At 43.0% G+C, this 27010-nt stretch overlaps 1 protein-coding gene across 3 annotated transcripts in view; it reads left to right on the plus strand.

Moving 5' to 3' along the window:
• RBFOX3 (RNA binding fox-1 homolog 3) overlaps positions 1-27010 on the plus strand; it is a 2040484-nt gene that overhangs the window by 1024540 nt on the left and 988934 nt on the right. For 2 of the 3 annotated variants that reach the window (XM_085617449.1, XM_085617452.1), the window contains exon 5: positions 26756-26852. The gene's annotated coding sequence lies outside the window, so the exon portion shown is untranslated. Of the gene's footprint in view, positions 1-11683; positions 11785-26755; positions 26853-27010 lie in introns of those variants that run through there. The other variant, XM_085617453.1, reaches the window with a different exon arrangement.

Here is a 27010-nt window from a genome sequence, read left to right on the forward strand (position 1 = left end):
TGCACTACAAAGATGTCCGAAATGACATCATTGGGCAGCTGTCATTGCCCAATGACTGGTACTTTTTCAAAAACAACACATGGTCAATCGTGATTCTATGATATACAGGTTGGAGCCTTCAGAACTACAAAGATGGCCAATTTGTTGTCATCGGGTAGTTCTGAGCGCATCTTCCCGCGTGATTTCGAGCGCTAAGTAGTGCGCTCTTGTTCCTAAGAAAACAAGCTCAAGCAGGCTTATTATGGAGAAAAATAGGCAGTGACTCACAACACTGGGGGCATTCTAACATCATATGCACGTGAGGAATAATGACTGTTTAATGATTACCAGATCACAGTGTTAGGAACTACAAAGATGGCCGATATGACATCATATGGTAGTTCTGAGCACTTCCTCTCGCGAGATCTCGCGCGATTTCGAGCGTAAAGTAGTGCCCTTAGTTTTCTTTTGAAAATAAAGATCAATAAGGCTTACTTCACAATAAATGTCTGATAATAGTGTCCTTGCCATTAATATATACCAATTGAAGGGACACATGATAAGATCGCCACTATCTAGTATACATCCTAAAGGTGGAGGGATACTTCACTAACAAACCCTCACTAGACTATTTATACAAGCATCTCCTACAGATCGGTGCCTCCCCCAAGTCTCAGATGGGAGCTTGAGGTACCGACGGAAAGGTGAGCAGCTACCACAGAATATTTTTAGAATATTTTTAGCTATACTATGTTGTAAACTTTAGCAAATCACAGATTTTGTAGATCAGTATGTTGTAAAATTCCTGAATGAGCATACAAGGGAGTTTTAATCTTCCTTAAAGTTTGGTGTCTTAGTCGAGTTTCTGGGTCATTTTGAGGCTTAGTACACTGAGTTTGGGGTGTTTATCTACCTCACATGTTTTGCCTCTAGATACAGGGCATTTGGTTATAGGAATGATCATAGGCAGGGTATAAAGCAAAAAAATGTCTTTATAGTACTTTGCCACATTCTTTTGTTTTCCCTATATCTTTGTAGTGCGGGGCCTCTTAGTACCTGAGCAGTGTCCAGGTGAGGTGAGGTCTATTGCCCTACCACAAAGGGGAAAAAAAATAGTAATTTTCTGACACACATTATTGGTTGGTTTGGTGACACACTATGCACATGAGACTGATGCATCGAATACAGTACTAATGATATAACGTTTTCCTTCACAGAATTCACAGTAATCATTGTGAATCGGAGGGTTAATGTCCATGGTTGTTACAGGTTGTACCGTTTCAAACCAGTTTTATTATAAATTGTTTTTGGTGATGGTGGTGAATTCTATATTTCACTATTAGGAGTGCAACTATTATACGAGCAGAGGCCCTGATGAATGCCAAGGGATTAAATACCTGTTAGGCAGAAACATGTTGGCCCTTCTGTAGACAGATAATTGTCACTGTCTTCTTTTGCACTGTTCTATTTTTTAATTAGGAGGCGTGTCCAGTCCGTAGAATAAAGTATTTAGAAGGAGGACATTCCATCCTATTTTAAATCACTTTTTTGTTCGTTGCACTATTTCTTCTTACTTTACCATCAAAAGATCAGTCATCATGGACGGTTTGTGTATTTGGTGGACCAAATCCTGATAGAACAATAAGGTGCGGAGCTGAGTGTCCCACTGATCAGGGGACCAGCCTCATTTGCACATGGGTTTGGCCAAATGATAGGACTGATCATTGAGTCTAATTTGATGGAAACCCTTTACAATCTGTTGTGGATTAATCAGCCATTTTACGAATAATCGATGATGTACCGGTCTCCTCTATGCATGTAGTGTTAGCCTTTTTTCCTTCTTTATCTTTATTAATACGTTATGTGTGTGCGATAAAGATATTTTGAGATCTTGTTGACTCAGTATCGACAGTGTAGCCTCTCAAATTTGGCTGTTAGACCCCCTGTGTTTCGTGTGTGTTATACATTCAGTTGGTGCTGGGGATAAAATCAGGTGTGGGTCTTTAAAAAATATATATCCCTTGGACCCTATTTTAAATGGTTTTGTTTAATCTGTTCTGGAGCAGCTGTCTGGCTGCGGGTTCGACTATATAACCATACGATTAGATGGTTCTTTGACAGTTACCAGCTGTAGAACTGTTACATATCATTGAGAGTCGGTCGACCCCCGACCTTAGTGGTGATTGAGACTCGATTTCTCAGTTGTTCACCTTTGACACCCTTTTCACAAACTTTTTTTACAAACTAGTTTTACCAACACTAAAATGGCAGAAATTAGTGGTATTGCGTATGATGATGCCATATATCATTCTATATTGGATAGTATGCCCAGCGTCTTGAACATACCTTCAACAGCCATTCCTAGTACAGGAGATGATTGGGCCAAAGTTATGGTTTTAAAAAAGACACATGCCCGAACCTTGGTCCATGGAATAACCATGGCAGAATATCTGAGGGCTAGTTGCGCCCCGCCTGGTCTAGTGGTCTCCAATGCTCCTCGACTATTCTTACAGGATAAGATCTTCCTGAAGGATTGGTCGCTTATAGCATGGAGATGTACTAGAGACTGGCTAATATTGATTATTAGCACAGCAAAAAGAATAGCCGATACCATCTTGGTTGAAATACAGGTTTTAGAAGCAGCAATAAGAACAACAGTAACACCGATTCTGTTTTAAAAACAGCAGGACGAATCAAACAAAAACTCAGGTGAATTCAAGGAGACTATTCTGCAAACAAAATTAGATAAATTCAAAAAAGATTTGAGTAAATGGAAGCATGAACGTGTGTACCCCTATACGAGCGATACGTACACACCACCTGTATACAGAAACAATGGAAAACGTTATGGGTCTAACTACTCTAGTTCAGGGTCTGACAGTAGTGATCCAGACAACACCAACACGGGCGCTCCTAGCTTTCCACAACGTGGGAGAGGTAGGGGGAACAGACCCTACTCATATGGCAATCAACATATTGATCCATACCAGCAATGGTGGCCACCCACCCCTTGGGGTTTTCCACCGAACCAACAGCCTTACCCTGTACCTCCACCTCCGCCGAATTTCCAAGGGTTTCCAAATGCCTACAATTCTCAACATTTTTTAGGGTTTGGCCCACGCCGACCAAGAGGCAAAAGGCGAGCAGCACAAAACACAGTTGTACAATGGGAAGACCAGACAGGCCCACATGCAGGTACACGGAGCCAAACTGCCAAGAACCAGAAAGCAGGCCCATCGAACAATCCCTCGTAGTCAACTTATCTAACAAGATACTAACTCCACTTGAAGAACAAGTACTGAATAAAGGCTTGTGTTTCGTCATGACGAATCATGGGGACCCATTCACTTTCCAATGCGAATTGAGTCAGTTTTTCAGGAAACTTAGATTACACTATCTCTTCAAGGATCAGATTAATGCTGATTGCGACACAAACACCGGTCTTAGACCAAAATCTAAATTCCAGCCACCTATTCACACGGTTCCTCCACAGGTCTTAGCCTTTGAGCAAGCTGTTGCGGGTGATATTGATTCACTGTGGAGCACAACAGTCAGGTCATTTAACAACCTTACCAAATCAGAACAAATGACACTGAAATCACTTTCAGAGGATCATTTAATAACTATAAAGCCTGCAGATAAGGGCGGCTCTATAGTTATTTTAAATACCACGGATTACCGGACTGAGTGCTATAGACAACTAAACAATAGACAGGCATACTCTCCCTTGTCTACAGATCCTACAGAAGAGGTGACTAAACAGATACAGGATATGGTTGAAGAAGCTTTATCTGAGGGGTGGATCACACAAAGTGAGGCGACTTATTTGGTTGCTAAACACCCAACCACTCCTTATTTCTACCTTTTACCAAAGGTACACAAACCACAGAGGCCACCGCCTGGTAGGCCTATTATTTCAGGAATAGGGTCTCTCCTGGAGCCATTGTCAACTTTTGTCGATCATTTTCTGCGGCCAATTGTACAGAAAATGCCTACATATGTGCAGGACACTAAAGATGTCTTGCGTGTCCTTCCAGAAATTGATTATGATATTGAAAGAGACCTCCTGGTCTCTTTCGATGTAGAATCACTGTATACTTCTATCCCTCAGGATGAGACTTTGGAAGTCGTAACATCCATCCTGAGGGATAGTATATGTGAAACTATCACCCCTGTACCATTTATAATGGCTTTGGCAACTATAGCCATGAAAATGAATTTTTTCAAGTATGAGGACAAGCTGTTTCTCCAGATCTCGGGTACGAGTATGGGCAGCATTTTCGCGCCGAGTCTGGCGAATTTATACGTGCACCAGTTCGAACAACAACACGTACTGACACCCACCAACCTCTTCCACACCTCTATTAGGTGGTGGAAGCGTTATATTGACGACGTGTTTGTGGTGTGGAGAGGCACGGTGGATTCCGTTAATGAATTCCACCAATGGCTAAACAGTAGAAACCAGTTTCTTCAATTCACCATGGAAACAAATAAGGAAAGAATTGCATTCCTAGATCTGTCGATCTATGTCACTACTGCAGGATTGCAGAGTGAACTGTACAAGAAACCTATGGCGCGGAACTCACTTCTCCTTTACGAGAGCTACCACCCGAAGTCCCTGCGCCAGAATCTACCATATGGCCAGTTCCTACGGGTTCGCAGGAACTGCTCCAATAGAGAGGACTTTGAGGTGCATGCTAGGAATCTTTGTGGACAATTACGGGACAGACACTATCCTAATTCACTCATAAAAAGATCAAAAAAGAGAGCGGTTAACAACAATAGGGAGGCCCTCCTGGAAGCTCCAATCCCTAAACCACCTCTGACTAGACTCACTTTCGTGAGCACCTTCAATACTAGAAGCAATGCCATCCAGAAGATTGTAAAAAGACACTGGCGCCTTCTGAACCATGGGAGAGAGAAAATTGCGCAACCCTTGTTTGCGTTTAAAAGGGCAAGCAGCATTCGGGATCGACTTGTTCACACACGCCCAAAAGAGCTCCCTAGGAAACTTGGTGGAACACTGTGGAACCTTCCACCAGCTGTCGGGCATCACCCTTGCAGCATTTGCTCAGTCTGCCCTCAGACCAAACATACAAAGGAGATAGATATAGGCACCACGAGACCTTGGTTGCAGAGTAACTATAGTAATTGCAATAGTACCAATCTGATTTATATGCTGACATGTCCTTGCTCCACACGATATGTGGGTATGACGACCCGCAAAGTCCGCACCAGGATGTTGGAACACAAGAGTTCTTTTCGTTGCAAGAAAAACAACACTAAACTTACGAGACATTTCCTGGAGCATGCACATCTAGAAACGGATTTCCAATGGACTGTCCTGGAGAAGCCATATATACCCAGTCACATAAGTGATGTGTCGGGTTACCTTTTTAGAAAAGAGCAAAAATGGATTTATAAACTTCGGACAGATACAGAAGGATTAAATTATGATATTCCTTGGACCTCCCTGTAGCCTTGGCACTAGTGAGTAATAACTGGGATATACTGACTGTAATAGGGTAGGTCTATATAAACATGTTATACATATTGATTCATGCCTGAATTACTTTGCTCACACTCTTCTCATAATATCACAAATAGGTTTGATTATGGGAGTTTTCTGACATACACTGGAGGGTGACATATAGCTATGCACAACCATTAGGATGGTTCCCACATTTTAAGATTTTGGAGCATCTGCATAGTTATGCCCATTGAATACACTCTGAGGCCACTCTTGGCTTACTACCTAGAGCATTTGTGTTCCCAAAAACAACATTGGAATATCAGGGACCAATAGGTTGCAGTCATTGCACTACAAAGATGTCCGAAATGACATCATTGGGCAGCTGTCATTGCCCAATGACTGGTACTTTTTCAAAAACAACACATGGTCAATCGTGATTCTATGATATACAGGTTGGAGCCTTCAGAACTACAAAGATGGCCGATATGTTGTCATCGGGTAGTTCTGAGCGCATCTTCCCGCGTGATTTCGAGCGCTAAGTAGTGCGCTCTTATTCCTAAGAAAACAAGCTCAAGCAGGCTTATTATGGAGAAAAATAGGCAGTGACTCACAACACTGGGGGCATTCTAACATCATATGCACGTGAGGAATAATGACTGTTTAATGATTACCAGATCATAGTGTTAGGAACTACAAAGATGGCCGATATGACATCATATGGTAGTTCTGAGCACTTCCTCTCGCGAGATCTCGCGAGATTTCGAGCGTAAAGTAGTGCCCTTAGTTTTCTTTTGAAAATAAAGACCAATAAGGCTTACTTCACAATAAATGTCTGATAATAGTGTCCTTGCCATTAATATATACCAATTGAAGGGACACATGATAAGATCGCCACTATCTAGTATACATCCTAAAGGTGGAGGGATACTTCACTAACAAACCCTCACTAGACTATTTATACAAGCATCTCCTACAGATCGGTGCCTCCCCCAAGTCTCAGATGGGAGCTTGAGGTACCGACGGAAAGGTGAGCAGCTACCACAGAATATTTTTAGAATATTTTTAGCTATACTATGTTGTAAACTTTAGCAAATCACAGATTTTGTAGATCAGTATGTTGTAAAATTCCTGAATGAGCATACAAGGGAGTTTTAATCTTCCTTAAAGTTTGGTGTCTTAGTCGAGTTTCTGGGTCATTTTGAGGCTTAGTACACTGAGTTTGGGGTGTTTATCTACCTCACATGTTTTGCCTCTAGATACAGGGCATTTGGTTATAGGAATGATCATAGGCAGGGTATAAAGCAAAAAAAAATCTTTATAGTACTTTGCCACATTCTTTTGTTTTCCCTATATCTTTGTAGTGCGGGGCCTCTTAGTACCTGAGCAGTGTCCAGGTGAGGTGAGGTCTATTGCCCTACCACAAAGGGGAAAAAAAATAGTAATTTTCTGACACACATTATTGGTTGGTTTGGTGACTCACTATGCACATGAGACTGATGCATCGAATACAGTACTAATGATATAACGTTTTCCTTCACAGAATTCACAGTAATCATTGTGAATCGGAGGGTTAATGTCCATGGTTGTTACAGGTTGTACCGTTTCAAACCAGTTTTATTATAAATTGTTTTTGGTGATGGTGGTGAATTCTATATTTCACTATTAGGAGTGCAACTATTATACGAGCAGAGGCCCTGACGAATGCCAAGGGATTAAATACCTGTTAGGCAGAAACATGTTGGCCCTTATGTAGACAGATAATTGTCACTGTCTTCTTTTGCACTGTTCTATTTTTTAATTAGGAGGCGTGTCCAGTCCGTAGAATAAAGTATTTAGAAGGAGGACATTCCATCCTATTTTAAATCACTTTTTTGTTCGTTGCACTATTTCTTCTTACTTTACCATCAAAAGATCAGTCATCATGGACGGTTTGTGTATTTGGTGGACCAAATCCTGATAGAACAATAAGGTGCGGAGCTGAGTGTCCCACTGATCAGGGGACCAGCCTCATTTGCACATGGGTTTGGCCAAATGATAGGACTGATCATTGAGTCTAATTTGATGGAAACCCTTTACAATCTGTTGTGGATTAATCAGCCATTTTACGAATAATCGATGATGTACCGGTCTCCTCTATGCATGTAGTGTTAGCCTTTTTTCCTTCTTTATCTTTATTAATACGTTATGTGTGTGCGATAAAGATATTTTGAGATCTTGTTGACTCAGTATCGACAGTGTAGCCTCTCAAATTTGGCTGTTAGACCCCCTGTGTTTCGTGTGTTATACATTCAGTTGGTGCTGGGGATAAAATCAGGTGTGGGTCTTTAAAAAATATATATCCCTTGGACCCTATTTTAAATGGTTTTGTTTAATCTGTTCTGGAGAAGCTGTCTGGCTGCGGGTTCGACTATATAACCATACGATTAGATGGTTCTTTGACAGTTACCAGCTGTAGAACTGTTACATATCATTGAGAGTCGGTCGACCCCCGACCTTAGTGGTGATTGAGACTCGATTTCTCAGTTGTTCGCCTTTGACACCCTTTTCACAAACTTTTTTCACAAACTAGTTTTACCAACACTAAAATGGCAGAAATTAGTGGTATTGCGTATGATGATGCCATATATCATTCTATATTGGATAGTATGAGAAACTCGTGAGCACACTGGCGAGTACCAGCCAGCAGCTCCTCTGGTGTTGCGCACGTGAGATGCTTTCTCATTCTCCACACATTTTTTCTGACTTATGCTTTGGTTGGATTGTTCTGCACATGACGGGTTGTTTTAAATGTTAAACTTGAGCACTTGGGTTGGTATTGATAGTTCATGATACGAACTACTTTTGAGGGTATAATAATTGTTTATATTGCCCCTCTCCCAATCCCATGTATTGTGATATAGTGCTTGATATCTCCAGGTCTTATAGTGTGTATTATTGATTGAGTGGAGGGTGGCCTGGGTGATTTTTCCCTCTTAAACTCCTCTTTTGAGTATATACAATGGGAAGACCAGACAGGCCCACATGCAGGTACACGGAGCCAAACTGCCAAGAACCAGAAAGCAGGCCCATCGAACAATCCCTCGTAGTCAACTTATATAACAAGATACTAACTCCACTTGAAGAACAAGTACTGAATAAAGGCTTGTGTTTCGTCATGACGAATCATGGGGACCCATTCACTTTCCAATGCGAATTGAGTCAGTTTTTCAGGAAACTTAGATTACACTATCTCTTCAAGGATCAGATTAATGCTGATTGCGACACAAACACCGGTCTTAGACCAAAATCTAAATTCCAGCCACCTATTCACACGGTTCCTCCACAGGTCTTAGCCTTTGAGCAAGCTGTTGCGGGTGATATTGATTCACTGTGGAGCACAACAGTCAGGTCATTTAACAACCTTACCAAATCAGAACAAATGACACTGAAATCACTTTCAGAGGATCATTTAATAACTATAAAGCCTGCAGATAAGGGCGGCTCTATAGTTATTTTAAATACCACGGATTACCGGACTGAGTGCTATAGACAACTAAACAATAGACAGGCATACTCTCCCTTGTCTACAGATCCTACAGAAGAGGTGACTAAACAGATACAGGATATGGTTGAAGAAGCTTTATCTGAGGGGTGGATCACACAAAGTGAGGCGACTTATTTGGTTGCTAAACACCCAACCACTCCTTATTTCTACCTTTTACCAAAGGTACACAAACCACAGAGGCCACCGCCTGGTAGGCCTATTATTTCAGGAATAGGGTCTCTCCTGGAGCCATTGTCAACTTTTGTCGATCATTTTCTGCGGCCAATTGTACAGAAAATGCCTACATATGTGCAGGACACTAAAGATGTCTTGCGTGTCCTTCCAGAAATTGATTATGATATTGAAAGAGACCTCCTGGTCTCTTTCGATGTAGAATCACTGTATACTTCTATCCCTCAGGATGAGACTTTGGAAGTCGTAACATCCATCCTGAGGGATAGTATATGTGAAACTATCACCCCTGTACCATTTATAATGGCTTTGGCAACTATAGCCATGAAAATGAATTTTTTCAAGTATGAGGACAAGCTGTTTCTCCAGATCTCGGGTACGAGTATGGGCAGCATTTTCGCGCCGAGTCTGGCGAATTTATACGTGCACCAGTTCGAACAACAACACGTACTGACACCCACCAACCTCTTCCACACCTCTATTAGGTGGTGGAAGCGTTATATTGATGACGTGTTTGTGGTGTGGAGAGGCACGGTGGATTCCGTTAATGAATTCCACCAATGGCTAAACAGTAGAAACCAGTTTCTTCAATTCACCATGGAAACAAATAAGGAAAGAATTGCATTCCTAGATCTGTCGATCTATGTCACTACTGCAGGATTGCAGAGTGAACTGTACAAGAAACCTATGGCGCGGAACTCACTTCTCCTTTACGAGAGCTACCACCCGAAGTCCCTGCGCCAGAATCTACCATATGGCCAGTTCCTACGGGTTCGCAGGAACTGCTCCAATAGAGAGGACTTTGAGGTGCATGCTAGGAATCTTTGTGGACAATTACGGGACAGACACTATCCTAATTCACTCATAAAAAGATCAAAAAAGAGAGCGGTTAACAACAATAGGGAGGCCCTCCTGGAAGCTCCAATCCCTAAACCACCTCTGACTAGACTCACTTTCGTGAGCACCTTCAATACTAGAAGCAATGCCATCCAGAAGATTGTAAAAAGACACTGGCGCCTTCTGAACCATGGGAGAGAGAAAATTGCGCAACCCTTGTTTGCGTTTAAAAGGGCAAGCAGCATTCGGGATCGACTTGTTCACACACGCCCAAAAGAGCTCCCTAGGAAACTTGGAGGAACACTGTGGAACCTTCCACCAGCTGTCGGGCATCACCCTTGCAGCATTTGCTCAGTCTGCCCTCAGACCAAACATACAAAGGAGATAGATATAGGCACCACAAGACCTTGGTTGCAGAGTAACTATAGTAATTGCAATAGTACCAATCTGATTTATATGCTGACATGTCCTTGCTCCACACGATATGTGGGTATGACGACCCGCAAAGTCCGCACCAGGATGTTGGAACACAAGAGTTCTTTTCGTTGCAAGAAAAACAACACTAAACTTACGAGACATTTCCTGGAGCATGCACATCTAGAAACGGATTTCCAATGGACTGTCCTGGAGAAGCCATATATACCCAGTCACATAAGTGATGTGTCGGGTTACCTTTTTAGAAAAGAGCAAAAATGGATTTATAAACTTCGGACAGATACAGAAGGATTAAATTATGATATTCCTTGGACCTCCCTGTAGCCTTGGCACTAGTGAGTAATAACTGGGATATACTGACTGTAATAGGGTGGGTCTATATAAACATGTTATACATATTGATTCATGCCTGAATTACTTTGCTCACACTCTTCTCATAATATCACATATAGGTTTGATTATGGGAGTTTTCTGACATACACTGGAGGGTGACATATAGCTATGCACAACCATTAGGATGGTTCCCACATTTTAAGATTTTGGAGCATCTGCATAGTTATGCCCATTGAATACACTCTGAGGCCACTCTTGGCTTACTACCTAGAGCATTTGTGTTCCCAAAAACAACATTGAAATATCACGGACCAATAGGTTGCAGTCATTGCACTACAAAGATGTCCGAAATGACATCATTGGGCAGCTGTCATTGCCCAATGACTGGTACTTTTTCAAAAACAACACATGGTCAATCGTGATTCTATGATATACAGGTTGGAGCCTTCAGAACTACAAAGATGGCCGATATGTTGTCATCGGGTAGTTCTGAGCGCATCTTCCCGCGTGATTTCGAGCGCTAAGTAGTGCGCTCTTATTCCTAAGAAAACAAGCTCAAGCAGGCTTATTATGGAGAAAAATAGGCAGTGACTCACAACACTGGGGGCATTCTAACATCATATGCACGTGAGGAATAATGACTGTTTAATGATTACCAGATCATAGTGTTAGGAACTACAAAGATGGCCGATATGACATCATATGGTAGTTCTGAGCACTTCCTCTCGCGAGATCTCGCGAGATTTCGAGCGTAAAGTAGTGCCCTTAGTTTTCTTTTGAAAATAAAGACCAATAAGGCTTACTTCACAATAAATGTCTGATAATAGTGTCCTTGCCATTAATATATACCAATTGAAGGGACACATGATAAGATCGCCACTATCTAGTAAACATCCTAAAGGTGGAGGGATACTTCACTAACAAACCCTCACTAGACTATTTATACAAGCATCTCCTACAGATCGGTGCCTCCCCCAAGTCTCAGATGGGAGCTTGAGGTACCGACGGAAAGGTGAGCAGCTACCACAGAATATTTTTAGAATATTTTTAGCTATACTATGTTGTAAACTTTAGCAAATCACAGATTTTGTAGATCAGTATGTTGTAAAATTCCTGAATGAGCATACAAGGGAGTTTTAATCTTCCTTAAAGTTTGGTGTCTTAGTCGAGTTTCTGGGTCATTTTGAGGCTCAGTACACTGAGTTTGGGGTGTTTATCTACCTCACATGTTTTGCCTCTAGATACAGGGCATTTGGTTATAGGAATGATCATAGGCAGGGTATAAAGCAAAAAAAAATCTTTATAGTACTTTGCCACATTCTTTTGTTTTCCCTATATCTTTGTAGTGCGGGGCCTCTTAGTACCTGAGCAGTGTCCAGGTGAGGTGAGGTCTATTGCCCTACCACAAAGGGGAAAAAAAATAGTAATTTTCTGACACACATTATTGGTTGGTTTGGTGACTCACTATGCACATGAGACTGATGCATCGAATACAGTACTAATGATATAACGTTTTCCTTCACAGAATTCACAGTAATCATTGTGAATCGGAGGGTTAATGTCCATGGTTGTTACAGGTTGTACCGTTTCAAACCAGTTTTATTATAAATTGTTTTTGGTGATGGTGGTGAATTCTATATTTCACTATTAGGAGTGCAACTATTATACGAGCAGAGGCCCTGACGAATGGCAAGGGATTAAATACCTGTTAGGCAGAAACATGTTGGCCCTTATGTAGACAGATAATTGTCACTGTCTTCTTTTGCACTGTTCTATTTTTTAATTAGGAGGCGTGTCCAGTCCGTAGAATAAAGTATTTAGAAGGAGGACATTCCATCCTATTTTAAATCACTTGTTTGTTCATTGCACTATTTCTTCTTACTTTACCATCAAAAGATCAGTCATCATGGACGGTTTGTGTATTTGGTGGACCAAATCCTGATACAACAATAAGGTGCGGAGCTGAGTGTCCCACTGATCAGGGGACCAGCCTCATTTGCACATGGGTTTGGCCAAATGATAGGACTGATCATTGAGTCTAATTTGATGGAAACCCTTTACAATCTGTTGTGGATTAATCAGCCATTTTACGAATAATCGATGATGTACCGGTCTCCTCTATGCATGTAGTGTTAGCCTTTTTTCCTTCTTTATCTAATACGTTATGTGTGTGCGATAAAGATATTTTGAGATCTTGTTGACTCAGTATCGACAGTGTAGCCTCTCAAATTTGGCTGTTAGACCCCCTGTGTTTCGTGTGTTATACATTCAGTTGGTGCTGGGGATAAAATCAGGTGTGGGTCTTTAAAAAATATATATCCCTTGGACCCTATTTTAAATGGTTTTGTTTAATCCGGTCATTATCCCCCTCCAGAACCTGGTTCTAGTCTTGTCCTCAGGCATTGTTCCTGGCCCTCTTTTTGCTGCTCCTGTTCCTTGATCATCTTGCTTCTTCTAAGCCTCTTACATTTTATCCTCTTGATCCTTGTCTTCCAGATCCTGGTCCTCATGGACGGGAGCACCTGCTCCTGGTTCTTCTGTTGCTTTTGTCCTTATCCTTCTTTGGTTGTTTTCCCTTCTTCTCTTGAATTTTGTCCTTTCAACCCTGTTCCTCTGGTGACTGTCCTTCGGATACTTACTCTCTTGGTCCTTTTGGTTTCGGTCCTCCTAGTCTTCCAGACTCTGTTCCTCCAGGTCCTGGCCTATTACTCCTTTTAGAGTTAGACTCTCAACTTCCTAGCCCTGGTCATCTTAGTCCTAATCCTCCTGGTCTACTTGATGGTTCTCCTGCTGGTCCTCTTTTTCCACAGGTCAGCTAGATATCTCCTCCAAGCCTGCACTCATGTTTTTGTGTATCTTTTTTAAAATAGTTTCCAGAGTTTGTATGTTAAGGTGTGGGGGGCATAAAAGAAAAAAAGAATCCACTAGACACCCTTATCAACAACCCTTTTTTGCCAATGTTGAGCACCGACAAGATTCACCCACTGAAAAAACAGGGTGCAAAAATTGGACACAGTTGGCTAACAAAATGTAAGATGCTAGCAAAGTAAGTAATACCTTCTATACTGGCAAGCCAAGAGATATGGCCCAGCCTAGGCTCTTCTGGCCGATGACTGGCAAAGACAGGTCCAGTCTTCGCTCAGGCACACACCTAGGCGTGTCCCGCACTGCGGGACTCCTCGTTGCGCTTTATTGAGATTTCATGCTGCAGGTGCGGGAAGTTGCCAGGGACCGCCTCCTGGGGCCCTGGTATCATTGGTCAATTTAGTCCCCACCAAGAGAAGCAAGAACGCTAAAAGTCAGTGAAAAACGTTATTTTGAACTCTTCAGGTTTCTGGCATTTCCAGCTGACTAGTGCATGCCTAAAGCTCAGCAGATCTGCAGTAGCACTTTTTAATCTCCCTACATCTACGGGGAAAGGGCCATCTCACCCCTCCTAAATGTGTTGAGTGCCCAATGTGTCCCAGCAGCTATGTATGGGGCAGGGATTTGGGGCTATCATAATAGTTCCCCTCTCCAACTTGAGGAAAATCACGTATGCCGGAGACGACTACATCTTCCTCTGGCCGCATCCAGCTGCATTATTCACGCGGATCTAAATCAGCGCTATATTGAGGATAGGGTGCATTTGGCACCATTGCTATTATGGGTTAGTGTCTGGGTTAACCCCCAAGCGAGCCTCTGTAGAGACATCATCAAGGATTGTCTCAGCGTGGATATGGATTGTGCCATTCCGTGGCTGAGCTATATTTCTAAAACATTACGCGCACTGGGGTTGGCTGCTTTATTTACATTCCCATGGAGCATTCAGAAGGAAGATACATTGCGAGTTAAGCATCTGTTTTTGCAGTTTAGTGAAACAAGAAGGCTGCAAACCGAGTTAACAAAAAGTGAATTGCGGACTTTCTATAGTGTTTGCCTCTGCTGAGCCAGTTCTCTCCCTTTCTTTAGACCTTACCAGTGCTTAATTTGGGCCGGAGCTTTCCGGTGCTGAGCACCGGCACTTAATTGGTTTCCGGTGCTCGGCACCGCCACCCAATTGTCAAGACCACACTTAGGGCAGTCTGCCACAAGGTGGCGCTGCTCATGTAATTTAGAGATTAGCAGTATAGCAGTGTTTAGGAAAACAATATACATTAAAAAAATTACTAATACCAGCCTCCCCAGCCATTCCTTTAGCTTTGGGGACCTGGAATAATCTGAACTGTCGCATTCACATGCGAGAGAGATGGTCAGTAGTTGTTTTGGCAGTGGTGACAGGGGCGATGGGTGGTGCAAGCTGCAGTGGCCTCCTGGTCAGAGCCCTGGCACTTCATATTTTACAAATTAAGCACTGGACCTTACACATTGGGAGAGTGGCCTCCTTTTCCGTTTTAGAGCTAGAACGCGCTGGTGACTTTTGTGTTTGGAACACAAACCAGTTCTTTACAAGATCAGCCTCGCTGTGCCCCTGCAAAGGTGTTACTGAGCAGTCACTGCTACGTATTATGTTTGTTGCTATCATTTTAATTATCAGCGCAGGCATTTCCTCAAATACCTTTTGAACACACTGGGACACCGTAGGTGTAGAGAAGCGCTGCACCATTTACCACTGTTGAATAACCCCATTATTTGTTTAAGGGTGACTTCTTTTCTTAAGGCCACAGTCAGAGGAGAACATCTACAGAGGGTTAACCACATTTGCCGGGTTTTCATTTGTTTTCCACTGGCTGTGATTTACTATTTAAGTGCACTTTGAAGTATTTGTATGTCGCTCTTTCTCCTAAGTGTTTTATTTGTTATCTAATTATGTGTATCAGAGTCGCATTAAAACAAATTCTGTGTGCACTCCTTCCCTCTCGCTGTGCACTTTATATGAGTGCTGCTTCGGCCATTCTCCGTGTTATTATTGTTTGATACTGCTGCCTAACACCATGTGCCTCTGCTGGGTTTGATTTTTTTCTATCTTATCATGATTGTTTTATTTTTGCTCATGGCTTTATTGTATATTTTAATAGCATCTGTTTTATCTTCTATGGCAATGATTGGCCAAATAAAGATTTCTTTGATTGATTGAACTGTGGTTGTTCATACATCTGGTTTAAAGATGTGTGTGCCATCTCTGGTGCTAAGGGCCAACCCCCTCGCAGGACCATCTTGCATTTTTTTGTATCTTTGTCGGTGCTCAGCAGGATCCTGAGGTGAAGGGCACTCCTTGTTGCAGAGATCCACTCACTTGCCTCCCCACATACAATGTTCCTGTGCTTCATTACGGCTGCCACTTTTGATTTTCTGGTATAGCTGTTGCTAGCAATCAATAGGTCCTGGTACCTGTGCCTCCGTGTAGCAAGATTTTTCTAAGAGTTATAGTAGGGCTGCTCTTGTTCCTGCGCCTGCTGAGTACTTACTGTTTTTGATTATCTTCTGTGCCTGCTGAGCTTTGTCTATTTCTGTCTCCTTTTCTGTTCTTTTCTTCCTTCACTTTTCTTTTGCCAGCTGGGCGCTTGCTGTAGAGGCCTGTTTGCTGCACCTTGCATCAATAGCATGTTTCTCCATTTTTCCTGAGCCTACTCGCTTCGCCTTAAAGGTCTTTCTGCAATAAAACGGACTGACCTATCTTTATTTTGGCGGGTCTACATCGCAGTAATTGTATTTTGTGTCCGCTATTGTCCTCAATCATTTGCTTCGATGATTTAAAGTGTTCCATATAGAGCAATGGGACAAAGGAGAAGAAAAGATTTATTGTATCTACTGACCGCTGTCCTAATTTGCGGTGTTTTTCTTCTTTACAAAGCTACTGGATCAAGCAAAGTATTTGTTAAAGTCTCTGTTAGCCACGATCTTATGATTTTAATAAAATAATAAATACAATTATATGTTGCAAGTACTTATAGGAGTTTCAGGCTGCCCTCTTCATCCATTGGTCTATTGTGTGATTCGCATCTTCTTTCTTCCCACTGTAGCATACATTATGGGGCAGTGGGTCAGCCCACTTCAACCATTGGTTAACTTCACTATGTGTGATGGCATTCTTCCCTTTTACACGGTACACATCCACACACAAAGTAGTTCCCTTCCGTGCCATGGACTAATATGGTAATGCGTGCTTTTTGAGACCAAAACTATTTTTGTTTTCAGACAATATTTTTGTATTTAAATTGGTAAGAGCTGGCAGGTCTTACAACAATACATCTCTGCAAAAACCATGACAAAACAAGCATTGGCAAAGCCAAAAGGTTGGCATCCAATGCCACACCCATTGCCTTTGCCAAAGCTTGTTATTGTATGAAATGAAATCATGTTGACTTACTTCATTGTATTATTGTGAACTATCCATATAAATATATTGTATTCACTGTTACTTTATTTGAGGGTGTGCTCGCTTATCATATTACTTTTACTTAATTTTTTCCATTAGATATAGTGCTGACACGTTTCGTGTATGCCTCTCCAACTCTGGGACATCCTCCTGGTTGGGTGGCAGGAATCCCGTCCAGTTTTATCACTCTACATCCAGTTGACTATTCACAGTTTTCGATGCTTTCTTCAGTCAAACAGGCATGGGATTTTTTCTAAGTGGACATAATATGCCACTGTTGCTCTATTATTAATGGTCATCTTTGCAAACCTGCGAAGCTAACAATGTTTAAAAAATACACAGAGTAAAATATGGGCCGACTGTGAGTGCTTCCCTCAGCAGCAGCTTGGCACTGCCAGAATGGAACGTGTACCTCTCACTTTCCTTAGGGTGGGATTTACAGCTGGGGGGAAAATATATGGCACAGCTATGATGTTTTTAATTGAGAGTGGACTGCTGTGTAGCTTAGTCAGTGTGATTTACGGGGTAAAAAGCCCAAATTTCCTAACTATCCCGATGGACACTACGACTTGGAACCTCCCCTGTTGATATCCCAGGGCTATAGTTACCGCCATTTTGTACAGTTTGGCCTTGGCCAGCTTCAGAAAGTAGGGAATCATGGAAAGTAAAAACCCTCAAAGGAGTAAACAGTAGAAACTGAATGAGGACTTAATTCTCCCCCACAATAAAAATAGTGGAAACTGAACAAGGACCTACTCTATCCTCACAGCAATAAAAAGTGACAAAGGACACTACTATCTGTCCTCACAGTCTACTCACCGGTATTGGAATAGACCCAGCCTCTTCCCGACTGTGAATGCTGTAACAAAATTAAGGCCTGCTCCATTTCGCCAGAATCAACTAGAACAACCTCTTTCTTAAGGAAAGGCTGCAATGTCCATCTGGCTATTATGCCCGCCCATAACTACATCAACTGAATTAAAGAGTACTGGTTAAGTGCCCAGAATATCAGCCAGTTTGGATTGAGCTGATTCTAGTCCACATCAATCACTGATATGATCTGCTGCTCCTACACCAATATCTAGGGTATACCTCCCAGTTGGAGTCTGCTTGATTTCACTCATAAATGACCTTAAGGCGCTTCCTTGAGGTTAATATGCTGCCTGCCCCTTAGCCCCCTCCTCCCTTCAGTACCTAATGGCATGAAACCACATGCTCCGAACTCTTTCTCCATCACTATCCCCCTGAACTGCTCAGCTACGGCAGCTACAAATTTCAAACACAGGCTGATTAAACAATACCTTTGAACACCCATTGCTGATATATATTACAACGCTTTCAAAGGGCAACAGAAAACAGGTCTCATCTTCCACGAAATGGAATACAATACTAAGGAACTACCTTCATATATCCGAAACCACTAACACCCCTCATGGACGCAAACTGGCAATCTCTAACTCTCCTACGTTTAAAGGCAACACCACTGCAACCATCTACAGAAACGGAATAGTCATGATTTATGCTAATGACACCAACCTACATTCATGTGAATCTTTATTCCCTACACTACGGAACGCCATCACTCATTCGCACAACTCACCCTCCCCTAACCAACCTCCCACACAGGTGACAACACAAAAAGAAACTTCACGAGTCACGCTAACAACTTTAACTTTACCCCCTCCTCTACCACTCTCTCTGCCCTTGCCTTCCCCTCAGTGACCACAGAGCCTCTAACTCACTGTACCACACCACTACCCCTCACTTGGACATTTAGGACGTGTTAGCCAGACCAGCTCAGAGTAACGTTACTAATTCGACTCACCAACCGTCCAAGGACCCTCCCCCATCCATCCAATCCTCCTACCCCCAGGCCATTTGGAAGGGCAAATGCACGCAACTCTCACAACCTGCCATCAACACTCACCAATCTGCTGACTGAAACATTACAATGGTACCCACACCACTCGCATAATATGCCCATCATCAACAATAAAGAAACTAACGACATCTTGATTCACACACTTACTGACAGACATACTCCCTCTTTGTACTGTCTCACACCAGTCAGTTTGAAGCTAAACATTCACACCCCACCTCCATTGAATATTAATAAGAGACTTACTCTTATGGAAAGCCAATTAAAGAAAGTAATACAGGGTATAAGCATAACCTTAATGAACCGCAACACATATCCGGAGTTTGCCCAATGCTATCATCCCCTTGCACCAACAATCAACACCCCAGACGATCCAATACACAGCTGCCCAGCTGGAGCACAATGCCTTTTAAGAACCCATCTCAGAAGCTGAAAAGAATAAGCGCTACAATGTCTTTGAGTGAGGTGATGGATCTTGCCAAATCATATGAAGCGTCCTCACACAGAGACAACCGCACCTCCAAGATCCAGGTTATCACTGGATTTGGTAGAGACCACATCCCACTGAGAACGACGAGGCCACCAGCTCACCACATCAATATATCCATGGCACCACTCCCTAAGAAACACAACTACAATGGAAAGACCACCTGCATGCTTATAAAGTACAGATCCGCAACCAAACACACAAAAGAATTGGCGAAAAACATCCTGAACCATGATATTTATTATCACGTTCATCATAGAAACATTGGTTCCGAGATCGAAGATCGCTCGACTTAAGGCCTCTGTCAATTCCGCTGCAAGGCTCATTACTGGCTCCAATCTCTATCATCATATCTCGCCCGAGTTAAAAGCTCTCAACTGGCTCCCGTATGAAGCACGGATTCATCTCAAAATTGCTTGCATGACCCACAAAAGTCTACACTTCAACACCCCGGTATACCTTGCACAAAAACTTGAGCTCTCTGGAGGCTCCAGATCCTGTGGGGGATCCAGCACTTTACTACTGAAACCTCGTGAAATTCTATGAAAAGAAGACTTACACTTGAGCATTCTCAGGTATTGCATTCAGAACTTGGAACTCCTTACCTCCTGAAACAAGACTGAATAATTCCACAGCCTCCTTCAAAGGGAAGTCAAACAGATTCTGATGAACAAATTCCTGGGCAAGTCCCCTTGCCAACCTGAGGTCTCGCTATCTCACTGTTGTCTCTAGCAAGTCTACTAGGATTGTTATTATTGGTTTTGCCCCTGTACTGTTCGCTTGTGTTATGATCTTCGGCATCCTTCCCAAGAAAGCCTAAGTATTTCTATTGAAGAAATCCCGGAATAGACCTTCAGTTTCAGCCTAGGATTTGCTTTCCTACTCTTGCCTTTATTGAAATGTTTGACTGTTTTGACTGATTGTGGCCTTACCTGGGCCGTCCGTGTGCTAATGTCGGTATTCCTTGCACAATCATAACTACCCATCTGTAAAGTTCTCTGATAACCCCTGTGGTCTCGTTCACGCTATAGAAAACTCTTTAAATAAATAAATGGCTGAATGAATCCTCCTACCAAATCATTGACATGCTAGTCCCCCTGGTTTCCAACCATTTAAAAAGACAGAAATAACCAATGCAGTGGTGGCATTGCAATCATCCACAAGATCAGTATTAGCATAGCTGAAACCGACACCTTCACCTACAACACATTTGAATATCTAACCTCCACCATAATGAAGAAAGACAACAAAACGCTGAACTCTCAGTTCCTCTACCACCTTCCAGGCAACGCACCCACCTTTGGTGAACACCTATCTGGCCCGATATCTCACTACTCACTCTCGAACTTTAATAACATAATCCTAGGTGACTTCAACCTTCATTGGAACTACGAGAACAATCCTTAAATGAACTTTTACTTATTAATAACCTTATCTAGCACTGCAAAGGTAAATTTCACAACAGAGGCTCAATCCTTGATGCCATTATAGCTCATGAAAAAGCAATAACTATTGACAACACCCTTCCTGTTGACTGGTCAGATCACCACATCCTTCTGTTTAACATTAACCAAACGAAACCTCACCTAACCCATACACTGAAATCCCTTCATTGGACGAGAAGCATAAGGCAGATTCCCCTATCTGATCTTGAAGAAAGAATGGTGTCACTCCTTCCCCCCACGTCAGATAACCTCTCTACAACTAAATTTACAACACACTACAACACAACGATGACGGACATTCTAGATCAAGTTGTCCCTCTGAAATAAAGAAGGGTCAGAAACACCCCCTCAAGATCCTAGTTCAACAAAGACCTCAACTCAGAAAGAAGACAACTCAGAGCTGCTGAAAGATATTTGGCAAACAAATCCATCCATAACCCACCTTGACCAGCTTAAAAAAAAAATGCAGGAAATATAAAAAATACTCCAGGAATGAAAAAGCCACCTTCAAGACAATGCCAAAATCCACCCCAATGAGCTTTTCAATATCATTAAACAACAAACCTCCAAGTCAGACATGAAAACCTCACTGGTATCCAAAGAACATTGTGACAGTTTTGCTAATTTCTTTAATGATAAAATCACCAAGTGTAAGCTCTTCTTTGACGGTCACACCCCGTTATCCAATGGAAGCCCGCCTTCTATTAATAAGTGAAATAACGCCCACACACACTCCTCAGACATACAAGCATGAATCTCCCTACTGGACTCGTAAAGATCTGTCTCTCTACCAAACATCATCGGATGTATTCATCTCCAAGAGCCCACTACAATGCCCAGGAGTTGGAAAGCATTCAACCCACTCTTGGAAGAGGACATCGCTGAAATGATTAATATGTCCAAGCCCTCCTCCCAAGTAGCGGACCCCATTCTAGCCCACCTGGCAAAAACGCTGAATCACGCCCTAACCCCTCTCTAGAGCAAGATTATAAACAGGTCCCTGAAGACCAGAGTTATGCCAGACTGCCTCAGATTCGGCCAAGTCATGGCACTACAAAACAAAAACAGGCACATACCCAAATGACCTCAATAACATTAGGCCTGTTTCCAACCTCCCCTTCCTAGCACAAATCCTTGAAAGATGTGTTCGCCTACAACTCAACCAACACATTGACAGCAACAACCTCTTGAACCCTCACCAATCAGGCCTCAGAAAAGGATGCAGCATGGAGACAGCAATCCTGAATGTTATAGATGACATATACAAATCTCTTGATGTAGACCGATGCTGCCTACTCATTCTCCTTGACCTGTCGGCAGCCTTTGACGCGGTCGACCACAAACTTCTCCCGAACTCCCTGCAAGAAAGGATCTGAGCAGACCGGGTGGTCCTACAATGATTCACATCCTTTCTACAAAACCGCTCACAACATATAAAAATAAATAATTCAACATCTGACGTATTCCCATTATAACCTAGGGTGTCCCACAATGCTCAGTTCTCTCCCCATCACTGTTCAACATCTACATGGAGCCCATCACCATCATGCTCAAAAAGCAAACATCGCCTTCCACCTCTATGCTGACGACACCCAGCTGTACCTGGAAAAATCCTCAGTAGATGACGTATACCATCTAAATGCCACTCTCAGAAAAGTCCAAAACTGGTTATCTCACAACCACCTAAAACTCAAACAAGATAAGACCGAACTCCTTCTCACATCCAACAACGAACAGACCCCCCAGATTAAAGAATGGCTAAAATACATCGGTGTTCGGCAATCTAATGCTGGCTGACTCCATAAAATCCCTGGGAATCACTCTGGACCTATGATTGAACATGAGCAAAAATATAAAGAACACTGTGAAGAGAGCCTTCTACAACCTAACACTCCTCAACAAAATCGAACCCTTCCTCCCTACTAATGATCTTAAATCTACCATGCAATCTCTTCTTCTGTCCAAATTGGACTACGGGAATGAAACCCTCACAGGCACGGCAAAATCCCACTTAGCCCTCCTTAGAACCACTCTAAATGTAGCTGTGAAGATGGTCACCGGAGTCCAAAAATACAACCACGTATCACCCTTAGAGAGAACTACAGTGGCTCCCGAATGAAGCTCATTCCAACTTCAGAACTGTGTGTGTCACCCACAAAGTCCTTCACACCTGCAAAACAGCTTACCTTGTGTCCGAACTCAAAAAGGCAGGTCAGATGAGACACCTGAAGAGTTCCAACATCCTATGGTAGACCTGGATTCCTGGGCACCAGGGCACTCAGGGGTTACTGCGCTCCAATCGCATCAACTGAAGTGTTCCCCACTGGTGTCCTGGGGCCTTAGTACTAGTGGACCCAAAACTGGATAACCAAGTACTCCTCTCTAGCACTTGACTCTCTCAGGATAGAGAGACAGAGCAGTCTAAGGATTACTCAAGGAGGTGAGGTGGGGTTAGACATTCAGAATACAGTGCACATCGTACTACCAGCTGATAAAATCAATGTCCAGTCAGTGCTTTACGTTTTATAAAAGAAAAGTACTTTAATACACACAAGAGAATTATACAACATATAAAACTAGGATAAACAGTGAAAACAGATGTCTCTACAACCCTCTGGGCCAGAGTTCTGACCCCAAACAGTATTATAGCGCCTAGATGCTAAACACTATAAAAACACAGTTAACATGAAAACACACAATTATTATTGCATATTACAGACCATGTTTCACAGGGTTGCTCTCATTCACTAGAGCCTTAATACCAATCTTTGGATTGAAAGGATATAATTTCAGCATATGATGTGAAGTCAAATGTTCTTGATCAGCCCCATAACCCCCACCCAAAGCAACAGAAGTGCCCTCCTGTGCTCTAGTGGTGTCAGGGATCTGATCACAGGTGCCTGATGTCTTGGCACAGTTTACTGGAGTCCCACTAGTCCAGTAGCCACTGGCTAGCTGTAGGAGGGCAGTGGCTGGAAAGAGTTCACCCTGATACCCCCAACTATCACAAAAAGAAAGGTGGGGACCTGTTTCACTGGCCTCTAGTCCAAGCTACTGCTTGTACAGGCTCCCACAGCGCAAGGGAGGAGCTTAGAGGGGATTTGATATCACCTTCAAGGACTAGAATCAAGCTTCCCTCTCTCTGGCTCCCTTGATGTCCTACAAGCTTCCTTTCCACACCAACTCCCTTGATGTGCTACAAGCTACAAGCTTCCTTTCCACACCAGCTCTCTTGATGTGCTGTAAGCTTCCTTTCCACACCAGCTCCCTTGATGTGCTGCAAGCTTCCTCTCCACACCAGCTCTCTTGATGTGCTGTAAGCTTCCTTTCCACACCAGCTCCCTTGATGTGCTGTAAGCTTCCTTTCCTCCTTGCGCAGCTGTCTGCAATTTCCTTGCTGGGATGTCCAGCAGAACAGCTTGCATTCCACACACTGGCTCAACTCACCATTCTTCCCCAGTACACCCACTGCCTCTCAAACACATGTCAGGTAGACAAAGGCAACAGGACCCAAGGCAAGAGACAGACTGCACAGACTTGATCAGGAGGGTGGCTAGTGACTCACCCCTCCTGACAATAGATTTATTGCTGCCACCACTGTCAATCTACCACAGCCTGGGTAGAGAGGGCAGTAGCCACTCTCTGAAAAATAGGGGTGCACTAGGTATGCCCCCTCAACCTCAGAGCCAAGCTCTAGGGTCTCAATCCATGTAAACAGGGAGACCCTCACAGGACATGTATGATAGTCATGCTCACTGAGGTAGGGATCTAGAAACCATACAGTAGCTTTTGAGTGACTCAGGGGAAGTACTCTCTCCTGCGACATGCAGAGGACGTCCCATCCCAACACCCTACTTCTCATTCCACCCAGAACTCGCAAACTAAAACCCTGGCACGTTCCTTCTCTGGCAATGCCCCTAAAATCTGGGATTCCATCACGGTATATAGCAGAACTAACCCATCCTTTATAAACTTCAAAAGACAGCTTAAGAATTTCCTCCTCAATCGACACCTCAACCAATCAGATAGCAACCACCCAAAGTGAGAGGTTATCTCTGCAACATACAGCTCGTCCAGTTGATTAACAATTGCCCAACGCAAGATGGTTTCTACACCCTGTTACTTTAGTTTCCTCTTTTATGTCCCCCTCTAGTCCTTCACTTGATTCGGCTGACGACACTGCTGTTTGCTGAACTAATGTTTGTCTGTTATCGTCATGATAATTGTTGTAAAGCGATCTAATACTTTGGGGTCAATACTGATTTGCATTAGGTGGGCCTCTGGAGAAGATTTAGAGTTTGGTGGACAAGGTACTATGCTGCAACAAAGCAACCTGAACACCAAACTCAAGGTCTGCCCGCCCGAATTTGCATTGTGCAGACTGCAAATTTGACAATGATTTAGTGAAACTTAACCCATGGATGTGAAACATCCCCTGATGACCTGATGGAGTAGGAGCTGTCAGAGGTATAGCTGGGTGGCTTCTTTTTAACTGTCACCACCGGCTGTATCCTGGTGGCGAGGGCCAGTAAAAGAAAAAAAAACATTAAAGACAAGCATTGGCATAGCCAACAGGTCTCGCCTTTGGGACCTTATAAGTGTTTAGCCATGCAACAGTTACATAACTAAATACTTATAAGGTCCCAAAAGCGAGACCTATTGGCTAGGCCAAGCGGCCGTGCGGCCACTAAAGTGAAAATGATCGCAATCGCGATCAAACATCAAAGCGGCCGTGAAAGTGAAAGTAATCGCGGTAAAGCGGGGCAAAGTAATCGCGGTAAAGCGGGGCGCGCGCCCCCGCGCACATGCACTGTAGCTCTAGGCTGGCCTGGTAGCACTTTTTGGAGCCCTCTCAATAAGTCTCGCCAGACCAGCGCATGCGCTGGGTCAGGTGAGACCTAAAAAATGACCCTTACACCATGGGAGAATACCCCAAGCTACGGGGACCATTCTTTTTTTCATCCCCTCTCCCCCACAAAAAAAACGACCATTTTAGGAGTTTGTTTTGGAAAAATGAAAAACGTTGGAAATGTTTGCTGGAGCCATCCGTAAAACTTTTCCTACATTGACAGGAACCACTATGACTGTCGTTCTTGCCATTGTATAGAGATGTCCATAGGGCTGACGGGCATCTCTGAATTTGGCAGGTGAAGTAAAGACGTGGTGGCAGACGTAAAGTCCTCCACAACCCTGCCTGCCTTTACTTCCTCTGCCAAACCCTAAATCAGGCACTCTGTCCAGCGTGCCAGAGTGGGCAAAAAACAATGAGTTGGAATGCTACCTCGAATGGTTGCCAATTTGTAATTATTCTTCCCATCAGCTTTTGGGTGCTAGATTGCCAGTTGTATGTCTGTACACATGAGACTGGCACAGCTTTCCAAGCTGCTACTGCCAATGTTTGTGAATTCTAAAAAGTAGTGCATTTGTATCCATTCATAGAGTACTTACATTGGTGCAGATTGATTACTTTTGTGGAAAACTGGTCACTATATATATGTAAGTTCCTGATTCAAAATATGCACAAGTTAAAGCCTCTTAGTGAAAACAGAATGACAAGAAAAACCAACACAGACATATCCCGACTTAGGGCCCCCATATCTAACTTCTAAGCTAGTAATGCATATATTTGGGGGTTCACGAAGTTACGCCCTTTACAGTAGATAAACATAATTCCCTGCAGTTGGATGCCTGCTGCATGCTGAGTGGCACAACGGGCCGCACTACATGCTTTTCCGTGAAGTACTCATTTCTCTGATGTCATGGTCATCCCCTTTCACCCATCCTGATCTTGCTGAAGTAGAAACTGTCCTCCTTGCCTCTGAGTTTATCTTGAATGTGTGTGTGTTAATCTGTACCTTTCCTCCTCTCTTTTAGGATCCAGCATTTGAGCTGATGGGATTCTCGGTGTGGTAATCCAGAAAGAGCTCACGTTTAATCCTGCCCTTCTCTCCTGTGACATTGTCTTCCTCGTGTAAGTATTGGGCCTTATTTTACATTGGTAGTTGAATGTTGCAGGTTGAGGTTATTATACAGCAGCTGGCCTGTGAATGATCTGATTATTATGATACTCCAGCACCAAGGTGTGGTTTCCACAATAGATTCTAAAGTTCTTCACAGTGTAACCATACA

This window comes from Triturus cristatus, chromosome 7, assembly GCF_964204655.1.
Source record: "Triturus cristatus chromosome 7, aTriCri1.1, whole genome shotgun sequence".
Classification (NCBI taxonomy): domain Eukaryota; kingdom Metazoa; phylum Chordata; class Amphibia; order Caudata; family Salamandridae; genus Triturus; species Triturus cristatus.